General features: G+C 60.4%; 2 non-coding genes across 2 annotated transcripts; both read left to right on the top strand.

Moving 5' to 3' along the window:
• The first annotated feature begins 8,830 nt into the window (after positions 1-8,830).
• LOC142795897 (small subunit ribosomal RNA) lies at positions 8,831-10,645 on the top strand. The gene has a single exon (XR_012893393.1). It is a non-coding gene; the product is annotated as a small subunit ribosomal RNA (ribosomal RNA).
• Positions 10,646-12,364: 1,719 nt separating this feature from the next.
• On the top strand, positions 12,365-12,517 carry LOC142795894 (5.8S ribosomal RNA). Its single transcript, XR_012893390.1, has one exon. It is a non-coding gene; the product is annotated as a 5.8S ribosomal RNA (ribosomal RNA).
• The last annotated feature ends 479 nt before the right edge of the window (positions 12,518-12,996 follow it).

Below are 12,996 nucleotides of genomic sequence, written 5' to 3'. Positions count from 1 at the left end.
GTGTCGTAGCACGATGCACACTGCTGTTCGTGTGGAACAAACGTGACTACCGTGCTGTACGGTGGAGTTCTGTGCGCAAAAGCGGCGGGTGTGTTTCTAAGCACCACAGCGTTGTGTCAAAAAAGAGGTGCCTGAGAGAAACGCATGCGACTGCCGTGCTTTGCGGCATAGCACCGTGCGCAAAAACGGTGCGCATGCAAGAGGTGTCAGAGCTAGCGAACTTTTGCCACGAGCAACAGGTCACTAAAAGCCTATAGATGACGGTGTTGGAGGAAAAGAAAAATATCGAGAAAGCACTGCGGTGTGCCGTGCGTAGGGACGGGCGCGCGTGCCACATGCCGCCGAAATATGGGTGTCGGAGAAAACAGAGTGCCGCGCGTAACGAGGGGCGCGCGTGTTACAGAGAGATATGCCCAAACGCATGAAAGTGTACGCAGGTGTCCTAAGGCAGTTTTTTTTTTTTTTCCTCATTTTGATGTCGCCCCGGCTGACGTGGTTTTCGTTTTTCCGTGCCGCCCCGGCTGACGCGGTTTTCGTTTTTCCGTGCCGCCCCGGCTGACGCAGTTTTTGCGCCGCCCCGGCTGACGCGGTTTTCGCGCCGCCCCGGCTGACGCGGTTCCGACTTTGCACTTTTTGGCTCACCCCGGCTGGCGGCCCACTCACTCGATCGCCAGGTCTGTTTGCCCCGGTGGTTCCACCGCCAGGCTTAAGCGCGAACTTTTTTTGTTTGTTTTCTTTTGATTAAGCGCAAGCTTTTTTCTTTGTTTTCTTTTGATTAAGCGCGGGCTTTTTTCTTTGTTTTTTTTGCATTCGCCCCGGCAGACGCGGTTTTTGCGCCGCCCCGGCTGACGCGGTTTTTGCCGCCCCGGCTGACGCAGTTCGGACTTAGCACTTTTCGGCTGTGCCTGGCTGGCGGCCCACTCACTCGATCGCCATGTCTGTTTGCCACAGTTTTCCCGGTGGTGCCGCACCCGGGCTCGCCCCGGCTGACGCGGTTTCGTGCCGCCCCGGCAGACGCGGTTTTCGCGCCGCCCCGGCTGACGCGGTTTCGTGCCGCCCCGGCAGACGCGGTTTTTTGCCGCCCCGGCAGACGCGTTTTTTTTTTCTTTCGCCCCGGCTGACGCAGTTTTCGCGCCGCCCCGGCAGACGCGGTTTTCGCGCCGCCCCGGCAGACGCGGTTTTTTGCGCCGCCCCGGCTGACGCAGTTCGGACTTGGCACTTTTTGGCTGAGCCTGGCTGGCGGCCCACTCACTCGATCGCCATGTCTGTTTGCCACAGTTTTCCCGGTGGTGCCGCACCCGGGCTCGCCCCGGCTGACGCAGTTTTCGCGCCGCCCCGGCTGACGCGGTTTCGTGCCGCCCCGGCAGACGCGGTTTTTTGCGCCGCCCCGGCTGACGCGGTTTTTTGCCGCCCCGGCTGACGCAGTTCGGACTTGGCACTTTTCGGCTGTGCCTGGCTGGCGGCCCACTCACTCGATCGCCATGTCTGTTTGCCACAGTTTTCCCGGTGGTGCCGCACCCGGGCTCGCCCCGGCAGACGCGTTTTTTTTTTTTCTTTCGCCCCGGCTGACGCAGTTTTCGCGCCGCCCCGGCTGACGCGGTTTCGTGCCGCCCCGGCAGACGCGGTTTTTTGCGCCGCCCCGGCTGACGCGGTTTTTGCCGCCCCGGCTGACGCAGTTCGGACTTAGCACTTTTTGGCTGAGCCTGGCTGGTGGCCCACTCACTCGATCGCCATGTCTGTTAGCCACAGTTTTCCCGGTGGTGCCGCACCCGGGCTCGCCCCGGCTGACGCAGTTTTCGCGCCGCCCCGGCTGACGCGGTTTCGTGCCGCCCCGGCAGACGCGGTTTTCGCGCCGCCCCGGCTGACGCGGTTTTTGCCGCCCCGGCTGACGCAGTTCGGACTTAGCACTTTTCGGCTGTGCCTGGCTGGCGGCCCACTCACTCGATCGCCATGTCTGTTTGCCACAGTTTTCCCGGTGGTGCCGCACCCGGGCTCGCCCCGGCTGACGCAGTTTTCGCGCCGCCCCGGCTGACGCGGTTTCGTGCCGCCCCGGCAGACGCGGTTTTCGCGCCGCCCCGGCTGACGCGGTTTCGTGCCGCCCCGGCAGACGCGGTTTTTTGCCGCCCCAGCTGACGCAGTTCGGACTTAGCACTTTTTGGCTGAGCCTTGCTGGCGGCCCACTCACTCGATCGCCATGTCTGTTTGCCACAGTTTTCCCGGTGGTGCCGCACCCGGGCTCGCCCCGGCAGACGCGTTTTTTTTTTTCTTTCGCCCCGGCTGACGCAGTTTTCGCGCCGCCCCGGCAGACGCGGTTTTCGCGCCGCCCCGGCAGACGCGGTTTTTTGCGCCGCCCCGGCTGACGCGGTTTTTTGCCGCCCCGGCTGACGCAGTTCGGACTTGGCACTTTTTGGCTGAGCCTGGCTGGCGGCCCACTCACTCGATCGCCATGTCTGTTTGCCACAGTTTTCCCGGTGGTGCCGCACCCGGGCTCGCCCCGGCTGACGCAGTTTTCGCGCCGCCCCGGCAGACGCGGTTTCGTGCCGCCCCGGCAGACGCGGTTTTTTGCGCCGCCCCGGCTGACGCGGTTTTTTGCCGCCCCGGCTGACACGGTTCGGACTTTGCACTTTTCGGCTGTGCCTGGCTGGCGGCCCACTCACTCGATCGCCATGTCTGTTTGCCACAGTTTTCCCGGTGGTGCCGCACCCGGGCTCGCCCCGGCAGACGCGTTTTTTTTTTTTTTTCTTTCGCCCCGGCTGACGCAGTTTTCGCGCCGCCCCGGCTGACGCGGTTTCGTGCCGCCCCGGCAGACGCGGTTTTTTGCGCCGCCCCGGCTGACGTGGTTTTTGCCGCCCCGGCTGACGCAGTTCGGACTTTGCACTTTTTGGCTGAGCCTGGCTGGCGGCCCACTCACTCGATCGCCATGTCTGTTTGCCACAGTTTTCCCGGTGGTGCCGCACCCGGGCTCGCCCCGGCAGACGCGTTTTTTTTTTTTCCTTCGCCCCGGCAGACGTGGTTCCCCCCCCCCCCTCCGTCTTTCTTTTTGTTTTTTTTTTTCGCCGCGGCTGAAGTGGATTTTTCGGTGCCTCGACGCCCCGGTAGTCGCGGTTTTTCCGTTTCCGCACGGCCCCGGCTGACGCTGCTCGGTCACAGTCGCCTTTTGTGGTGATTGCAGACTTCTTGAGCGCGGGTGTTTTTTTTTTTTGTTGTTGTTGTTGTTTTATTACGCATTCGCTCCAGCAGACGCTGTTTAGACTTTTTGTTTCCTCTTTTATCCTGCGACGAGGTGACGAGGTTTATTCGGTGCCCCGCCGCCCCGGCTGAAGTGATTTTTCCTGTCCCGTGCCGCCCCGGCTGACGCGGTTGGGACTTCGCGTTTGTTCGGCCGCCACGGGTTTTGGCGCACTCGCTCGGTTGCTTGTTGTTGCCACTTGTTGCGAACCCAGGTTTCTTGAGCGAGCGCGGGCGTTTTTTCTTCCTTTCTTTCTTTGTTCTATGTGTTAGCGAATCGGCCTTTAATATCACACGAGGACTCACAACCAACAATTTTCAGTTTGAAGTGTAAAAAATCTGCAGGTGTTGACGTAACTGACTTGCCCCGTACCCTTGAGTACATCCATGAAGTTCTCGTAGTACTACTAAATCGCATTATTCCAAGTGGAGAAATTCCCATAAACTTGCAAACCTCTACACGAAAATCGGTGCGCGTGATAAAGTTGAAAATTATCGTCCGATATCAAATGTGCCTTCTATAACACAAATTCTAGGAAAAAAAAAAAAAAAAAACTTGTTCGCCGTTTTCTGCGCCGTGACTGGCAGCACTCCGGCGAAGCGAAACGGGGTCGATTCGAGCACGATATCGGCGTCTTTCGACGTGCTCGCCGGCGACCGTCGCACGAGTACGTCGCACGAGCGCGTCTGCCGGGGCGCCGTTTGCGAAGCCGACGCAAAAGTGGGAACCGCCGCTCGGATGATCGCCGCTTTCGGCAGAGTGAGTGTTGGCACTCCGGGGAAGCGAAACAGCGTGAATGCGCCCACGAAATCGGCGTATTTTGAAGTGCCCGCCGGCGACCGTCGCACGAGTACGGTAAACCGCGTCAGCCGGGGCGTAGTTCGGGACGCCGACGAAAAAGTGGGAAGCGCAACTCGGATCTTCGCCGTTTTTGCAGGAGTGAGTGGCGGCCCTCCTGCGAGACCAAGAAGCATCGATTCGTGCACGAATTCGGCGCCTTTCGACGTGATCGCCGGCGACCGTCGCTCGAGTAGGGCAAACCGCGTCTGCCGGGGCGGGCTTCGGGACGCCGATGCGAAAGTGGGAAACGCTGCTCGGATGTTCGCCGTTTTTGGCCGAGTGAGTGCTGGCACACGGGCGAAGCCAAACGGGGCCGATTACGGCACGATATCGGCGTCTTTCGACGTGCCCGCCGGCGACCGTCGCACGAGTACGGTAAACCGCGTCAGCCCGGGCGGAGTTCGGGACGCCGATGCGAAAGTGGAGAACGCCGCTCGGATCTTCGCCGTTTTTGGAGGAGTGAGTGGCGGCACTCCGGAGAAGCCAGGGAGCGCCAATTAGCGCACGATATCGGCGTCTTTCGACGCGCTCGCCGGCGACCGTCGCACGAGTAGGGCAAACCGCGTCTGCCGGGGCGGGGTTTACGACGCCGACGCAAAAGTGGGAACCGCCGCTCGGATGTTGGCCGTTTTTGGCAGAGTGAGTGCTGGCACTCCGGCGACGCGAAAGAGCGCGAATGCGCCCACGAAAGTGGCGTATTTGGACGTGCGTGACGGCGACCGCTGCAGGAGTACGAAAAACCACGTCAGCCGGGGCGAGCGACACACGGCGGTCTGGGTGCTTATCGCTGCTATTATAGGGGCACCCCGGCAGACGCAGAAAAAAAAAAAAAAATTTTCGACCTTCTTTTTTGCTGGTCGAGCTCGGGTAACCCAGGTCGCAATGGGAGCCGCGCACGAAAGCGGCGTCGCGAGACGCGTTCGCGGTCGCTAGTCGCACGAGCTCGGCAACCGCGTCAGCCGGCGCGGAGTTCGGGATGCCGACGGCTAAGTGGGTACCGCTGCTCGGATGTTCGCCGTTTTTGGCCGAGTGAGTGCTGGCACTCCGGTGAAGCCAAGGAGCGCCAATTCGTGCACGATATCGGCGTCTTTCGACGTGCCCGCCGGCCACCGCCGCACGAGTACGGCAAACCGCGTCTGCCGGGGCGGGGTTCGCGACGCGTACGCAATAGTGGGAACCGTCGCTCGGATGTTCGTCGTCTTTGGCCGAGCGAGTGCTGGCACTCCGGCGAAGCGAAACGGGGCCGATTCGGGCACGATATCGGCGTATTTCGACGTGCTCGCCGGCGACCGTCGCACGAGTACGGCAAAGCGCGTCTGCCGGGGCGAGGTTTGCGACGCCGACGAAAAAGTGGGAAGCGCCGCTCGGATCTTCGCCGTTTTTGCAGGAGTGAGTGGCGGCCCTCCTGCGAGACCAAGAAGCATCGACTCGCGCACGATATCGGTGTCTTTCGACGTGCCCGCCGGCCACCGCCGCACGAGTACGGCAAACCGCGTATGCCGGGGCGGGGTTGGCGACGCCGACGCAAAAGTGGGAACCGCCACTAGGATGTTCGCCGTTTTTGGCAGAGTGAGTGCTGGCACTCCGGCGAAGCGAAAGAGCGCGAATGCGCCCACGAAAGTGGCGTGTTTGGACGTGCTTGACGACGACCACCGCAGGAAAACGAAAAACCACGTCAGCCGGGGCGAGCGACCCATGGCGGTCTGGGTGCTTATCGCTGCTATTATAGGGGCACCCCGGCAGACGCAAAAAAAAAAAAAAAATTTTTTTCGACATTCTTTTTTGCTCGTCGACCTCGGGTGACCCAGGTCGCAGTGGGAGCCGCGCACGAAAGCGGCGTCGCGAGACGGCTTCGCGGTCGCTAGTCGCACGAGCTCGGCAACCGCGTCTGCCGGGGCGGAGTTCGGGACGCCGACGGCTAAGTGGGAACCGCCGCTCGGATGTTCGCCGTTTGTGGCCGAGTGAGTGCTGGCACTCCGGCGAAGCCAAACGGGGCCGATTCCGGCACGATATCGGCGTCTTTCTACGTGCTCGCCGGCGACCGTCGCACGAGTACGGCAAAGTGCGTCTGCCGGGGCGGGGTTTGCGACGCGTACGCAATAGTGAGAACCGTCGCTCGGATGTTCGTCGTCTTTCGCCGAGCCAGTGCTGGCAATCCGGCGAAGCCGAACGGAGCCGATTCGGGCACGATATCGGCGTCTTTCCACGTGCTCGCCGGCGACCGTCGCACGAGTACGGTAAACCGCGTCAGCCGGGGCGGAGTTCGGGACGCCGATGCGAAAGTGGGAAGCGCCGCTCGGATCTTCGCCGTTTTTGGAGGAGTCAGTGGCGGCACTCCGGTGAAGCCAAGGTGCGCCAATTCGCGCACGATATCGGCGTCTTTCGACGTGCCCGCCGGCCACCGTCGCACGAGTACGGCAAACCTCGTCTGCCGGGGCGGGGTTTGCGACGCCGACGCAAAAGTGGGAACCGCCGCTCGGATGTTCGCCGTTTTTGGCAGAGTGAGTGCTGGCACTCCGGCGAAGCGAAAGAGCGCGAATGCGCCCACGAAAGTGGCGTGTTTGGACGTGCTTGACGACGACCACCGCAGGAAAACGAAAAACCACGTCAGCCGGGGCGAGCGACCCATGGCGGTCTGGGTGCTTATCGCTGCTATTATAGGGGCACCCCGGCAGACGCAAAAAAAAAAAAAATTTTTTTCGACATTCTTTTTTGCTCGTCGACCTCGGGTGACCCAGGTCGCAGTGGGAGCCGCGCACGAAAGCGGCGTCGCGAGACGGCTTCGCGGTCGCTAGTCGCACGAGCTCGGCAACCGCGTCTGCCGGGGCGGAGTTCGGGACGCCGACGGCTAAGTGGGAACCGCCGCTCGGATGTTCGCCGTTTGTGGCCGAGTGAGTGCTGGCACTCCGGCGAAGCCAAACGGGGCCGATTCCGGCACGATATCGGCGTCTTTCTACGTGCTCGCCGGCGACCGTCGCACGAGTACGGCAAAGTGCGTCTGCCGGGGCGGGGTTTGCGACGCGTACGCAATAGTGAGAACCGTCGCTCGGATGTTCGTCGTCTTTCGCCGAGCCAGTGCTGGCACTCCGGCGAAGCCGAACGGAGCCGATTCGGGCACGATATCGGCGTCTTTCCACGTGCTCGCCGGCGACCGTCGCACGAGTACGGTAAACCGCGTCAGCCGGGGCGGAGTTCGGGACGCCGATGCGAAAGTGGGAAGCGCCGCTCGGATCTTCGCCGTTTTTGGAGGAGTCAGTGGCGGCACTCCGGTGAAGCCAAGGTGCGCCAATTCGCGCACGATATCGGCGTCTTTCGACGTGCCCGCCGGCCACCGTCGCACGAGTACGGCAAACCTCGTCTGCCGGGGCGGGGTTTGCGACGCCGACGCAAAAGTGGGAACCGCCGCTCGGATGTTCGCCGTTTTTGGCAGAGTGAGTGCTGGCACTCCGGCGAAGCGAAAGAGCGTGAATGCGCCCACGAAAGTAGCGTATTTGGACGTGCTTGACGGCGACCGCCGCAGGAGTACGAAAAACCACGTCAGCCGGGGCGAGCGACCCACGGCGGTCTGGGTGCTTATCGCTGCTATTATAGGGGCACCCCGGCAGACGCAGAAAGAAAAAAAAAAATGGGGACATGGCGTGCGTCACCGTGCGGCTTCGCAGCGTTGCCGAAGTCGCCGAGCCCTTCGACTGAGCCGAACGGCGGACAGGGAACGTTGGTCGGCCGTTCTAACCTGTCGGTGCCACGCCGAGACGTCGTTAAGGAAAACCGCGTCGTGGGCCTCTACGACGCCGTCGAGTCGTTGTACGTTTGGTGTCCAGCGTGTCGGCGGCGAGTAGCGGACACGTCGTTCACGACTTCGGTCTTTCGCAGTCGACGCGAACTTGCGGAGAGTCGTGGTGCCTCACGTTTTCGGCAGAAACCGCGGCGGAATTTTCCCGTGCGTGCGCGCACGACCTCGGTGCTGTGCCGTCAGCGTAGTGTTGCACAAACTCGTGGCCTACCCAAGGTGCGGTACGTTTGCGGCCGTATCCTCGGTGGGAATTTCGTGAGTAGGGTCGCAAATTCTACGACCTCGGCGGGTTTGAGAGCGACGTAGACTTGTGGCACGCTCAACATGCCACACGTTTCGGGGCACACCCGCGGTGAAATTTTCTCGAGTACGCTCGTATTAGGGCCCAAGGAGGTCTGGGTACTTATCGCTGCTATTATGTGGGGGTTCTCGTGAGCGGCGTACGCGAAAGCGACCGGGTGTCTGATATGCGGCGGGCTTCGGCCTCGTCAAGCGTGTCCTCGGGTCTGCTCCAGGGGAATCCACGGCAGTCGTCTGCAGCCTCATCCGCTTGATGCGTTAGGGGCTGGTTGTCGGACGGTGCCGTTTTACCACGATATCGAGGTGTGTTCCGTGTCGTCCTCGGGCGATTCAGATGCGAAAGCGCCGAAGACGCGGGCGTGACCCGTCGTCTGGCGGCTTTGCAGTCTCGGCTCCGTTGCTAGTTCCGGCCGGTCCACCGACAGTGCAGCGGGCTTGGGCAACCCGCACGGCGCGACCGAGTCGATGCAACGAAAAAGAGCGAGCATGAACGTGCTTCTTGCCGCACGGCTCCCACTCGTCTTTCGGGAAGGTTGTGCCGTAGCGAGCTCGAACGCCGTCATCTCGGAGTGCAAAATAAGCGTGTTGGGGCGCCTGAAGGTGGCCTCCGCCGCACACAGACTGCGTCCGGCCCGCCGAGGGCGAGGACGGACGCGCAGTCGAACGATTACCTGGTTGATCCTGCCAGTAATCATATGCTTGTCTCAAAGATTAAGCCATGCATGTCTAAGTACATGCCGAAATAAGGCGAAACCGCGAATGGCTCATTAAATCAGTTATGGTTCCTTAGATCGTTTCTTCCTACTTGGATAACTGTGGCAATTCTAGAGCTAATACATGCAGTGAGCCTGGAGCCCTTTGGGTAACGGGTGCTTTTATTAGACCAAGATCGATCGGGTTTCGGCCCGTATTGTGTGGTGACTCTGGATAACTTTGTGCTGATCGCATGGCCACGAGCCGGCGACGTTTCTTTCAAGTGTCTGCCTTATCAACTTTCGATGGTAGGTTACTTGCTTACCATGGTTGTTACGGGTAACGGAGAATCAGGGTTCGATTCCGGAGAGGGAGCCTGAGAAACGGCTACCACATCCAAGGAAGGCAGCAGGCGCGCAAATTACCCACTCCCGGCACGGGGAGGTAGTGACGAAAAATAACAATACGGGACTCTTTTGAGGCCCCGTAATTGAAATGAGTACACTCTAAATCCTTTAACGAGGATCAATTGGAGGGCAAGTCTGGTGCCAGCAGCCGCGGTAATTCCAGCTCCAATAGCGTATACTAAAGCTGCTGCGGTTAAAAAGCTCGTAGTTGGATCTCAGTTCCAGACGAGTAGTGCATCTACCCGATGCGACGGCTCGGACTGAACATCATGCCGGTTCTTTCTTGGTGCACTTCATTGTGTGCCTCGAGATGGCCGGTGCTTTTACTTTGAAAAAATTAGAGTGCTCAACGCAGGCGAGTCGCCTGAATAAACTTGCATGGAATAATAGAACAAGACCTCGTTTCTGTTCTGTTGGTTTTTGGAATACGAGGTAATGATTAAGAGGGACGGACGGGGGCATTCGTATTGCGGCGCTAGAGGTGAAATTCTTGGACCGTCGCAAGACGAACTACTGCGAAAGCATTTGCCAAGAATGTTTTCATTGATCAAGAACGAAAGTCAGAGGTTCGAAGGCGATCAGATACCGCCCTAGTTCTGACCATAAACGATGCCAACCAGCGATCCGCCTGAGTTACTCAAATGACTCGGCGGGCAGCTTCCGGGAAACCAAAGTATTTGGGTTCCGGGGGAAGTATGGTTGCAAAGCTGAAACTTAAAGGAATTGACGGAAGGGCACCACCAGGAGTGGAGCCTGCGGCTTAATTTGACTCAACACGGGAAAACTTACCCGGCCCGGACACTGGGAGGATTGACAGATTGAGAGCTCTTTCTTGATTCGGTGGATGGTGGTGCATGGCCGTTCTTAGTTGGTGGAGCGATTTGTCTGGTTAATTCCGATAACGAACGAGACTCTAGCCTATTAAATAGGTGCGGGGTTCCCAGCACCTTACAACCTTCTTAGAGGGACAAGCGGCTCCTAGCCGCACGAAACAGAGCAATAACAGGTCTGTGATGCCCTTAGATGTCCGGGGCCGCACGCGCGCTACACTGAAGGAAGCAGCGTGTCTTTATCCCTGTCTGAAAAGACTGGGTAACCCGTGGAACTTCTTTCGTGATTGGGATAGGGGCTTGCAATTGTTCCCCTTGAACGAGGAATTCCCAGTAAGCGCGAGTCATAAGCTCGCGTTGATTACGTCCCTGCCCTTTGTACACACCGCCCGTCGCTACTACCGATTGAATGATTTAGTGAGGTCTTCGGACCGATGTCCGGCGCGGCCTTTCGGTTGCGCCGGTCTGTTGGAAAGATGACCAAACTTGATCATTTAGAGGAAGTAAAAGTCGTAACAAGGTTTCCGTAGGTGAACCTGCGGAAGGATCATTAACGGATTGTGAAGGGTGAGCGCCTCAGCTGCGTCTGCGCCCGACACTTTCTGCCGCTGACCCCGTTTGGACGCGGGGTCGGCTTTTCCCCACGGGGCTGCCTGAATGTGGAGCGGCACCCCGTGACAAATTGTTGCGCCCAGCGGACGCCAACACCGCGACCTTGGACGGTCGGCCAGGTGGCGGACGCGGGTACAAACGGCGCAACGCACTCATAGGTCGGCTTTCGACCCGCCACTGCACCGTGGCTCGAAGCGCTCGAAATGCGCGACCCGACCGCTGCGGGACCGCCTAGTACTGTAAACAGGAGCGGCGGAGCGCGAACGGCGAGTCGTGGTTACGTCGGTAGAAGGCGAGGCTGCGCGTTCCCGAAACGCCAGCCGAGTGCCCTCCCGACCGTTCGAGCGTGCAAGAACGAGACCCGACAATCGCGCGGCGACTGCCAAGTACGAGAGGAACGGCACAAGCGTCGGCGGTCGGTCAAGGAACTGGCGATGTGACGGGTCCGCTGTGCACCAGTGCATACCGTCCCGCCGTCCGCGGCAAGCGCCTCCGCGTCCTCGGGTGACGGAGGCTGCCGGTCGGTTCTTGCAGGCGAGGGATCTCGCTGGCACCGGTTCGCGTTGACGCGCGGCCGGTCATGGCACGGCGATGCGACGGCCGAGGTGCGCAGTACTCGATGGAGGAACCGCACGCTCCGATGACCGTCCCGCCCTCCGCGGCGTATGCGTACCGACCGTAATGGTTGCAGCAGCGCCGGCCGGCTTTTGAATTCGCCACACGAAACACGGTGCGAGATCGCGGTTAGGGGAGCGTCGACGTTGCCAGGCGTTTTGCTTGCTGCCGAGGGAAAGGCGGCACGGCCACGTCGCGCTCGTCGCGATTAGCGGGTCTGCGCGCTTTGGGAAGGTGCCGCAACGACTTGCCGAAAGAGGAAGCACGGAAGAACGAGGGACTTGGACGTCCCGACAATTGAACGCACTTGCGGCCAGGCCCTTGCTGGCTTCGTTCTTCCGCCTCGAGTAGGCTCGTACGCGGCTCCGGCGCCGAAAGTGGTCCTTGGCACCGACTTCGGTGGACGTGGGAAGTGCCGCGCAAGTACGGCGCGCCTGGCTCCACCTGTTGGCTAAAGTAGGCAGCCGGATCGGCATTTTGGTGTGCGGTGGCAAACCGTGGATGCGAAAAAAGCTTGTGCGATTTCGTGGAACAAAAAGCGGGGGTCCCCCTTTTTATGCGGAGGAGACCGACCCGCCCGCCGTGGTGAACCGCGACGCCACGGTAAAAACGGGAGAGGCTTGTCGATGGGACCGTGCATCCCGCGCTCCACGGAGGCCGGGAGGCGGCCGCCCGAGGAAATGTGTAGCCGTCGAGGCCCGCATCTGCGTGCACTCTTATCCAAATGGGTGTACCGCAGGCATTTTCTGGTTAGGCGGGCCAATGAGAGCGAGCACACAACGATACCTACGGGTCCGGCTTGGAGAACCGGCTTCGACGCCTCCCGAGTATTTATAGCGGGGTGGACCACGAAAGCACTCGCAAGTAGCGGAAGCGAAACGCCGTCCGAAACACACCGTTTGCTCGATTTGCGGCAGCCGAAAAAGGCGCGGCAGAGTTTTGGAGTCCAAGCGTGCGCTGAAAAGCGCCCTTCTTGGCCACTGTTTGGCCGAGTGCCAGAAACGTTTGGTTTTGACTGTACGGAATTGAACAAACACTTTTTCACGACTCTAAGCGGTGGATCACTCGGTTCTCGGGTCGATGAAGAACGCAGCCAGCTGCGAGACTTGGTGTGAATTGCAGGACACACTGAGCACTGATTCTTTGAACGCACATTGCGGCCTTGGGTCTTCCCTTGGCTTCGTCTGTCTGAGGGTCGGATCACATATCAAGAGAGCCTTCGGCGCACAAGGGAACGTGAGCCGTCGACTCGTTTTGACCGCGTCGGCAACACGGACAGCACGCTGAACACCTCACAGCGAGCGCCAACAGCGGCCACTCAAGGGCGAGACGGTGGCGACCGTCGTGCCAGAGCCCAACCGAAACGGGGGCGACCGACTGCATTGAGGATGTGGCACCTCGTTGAGACCGCCGCAGGACTTCGAGTCGGAAGGAAGCCTGCAGGGAAAGTGCGGTCGAGGTTGCGTACTCCTCTCTGCGACCGGGCGCGCAAGAGCTGCGAGAGCCACGGACGCGCAACTTTAACGCACGGTAAACACGAGGAGCGAAAGCCGGCCAGCAAAGCTTCTCCAGCCGTGCGCAAAGTGCGCGAGATCGCAGCCTTGCGTTGCGCTTGTTGCCCTCGAAGTAAGCAGGGTGTCCCGTAGACCGGGCGCTCGAACACGCTGCGGGGCCGTG

This window comes from Rhipicephalus microplus, unplaced genomic scaffold (assembly GCF_043290135.1).
Source record: "Rhipicephalus microplus isolate Deutch F79 unplaced genomic scaffold, USDA_Rmic scaffold_938, whole genome shotgun sequence".
NCBI lineage: Eukaryota > Metazoa > Arthropoda > Arachnida > Ixodida > Ixodidae > Rhipicephalus > Rhipicephalus microplus.
The sequence above is the reverse complement of the archived record's forward strand: the minus strand, read 5'-3'. Positions and strand labels throughout refer to the sequence as shown.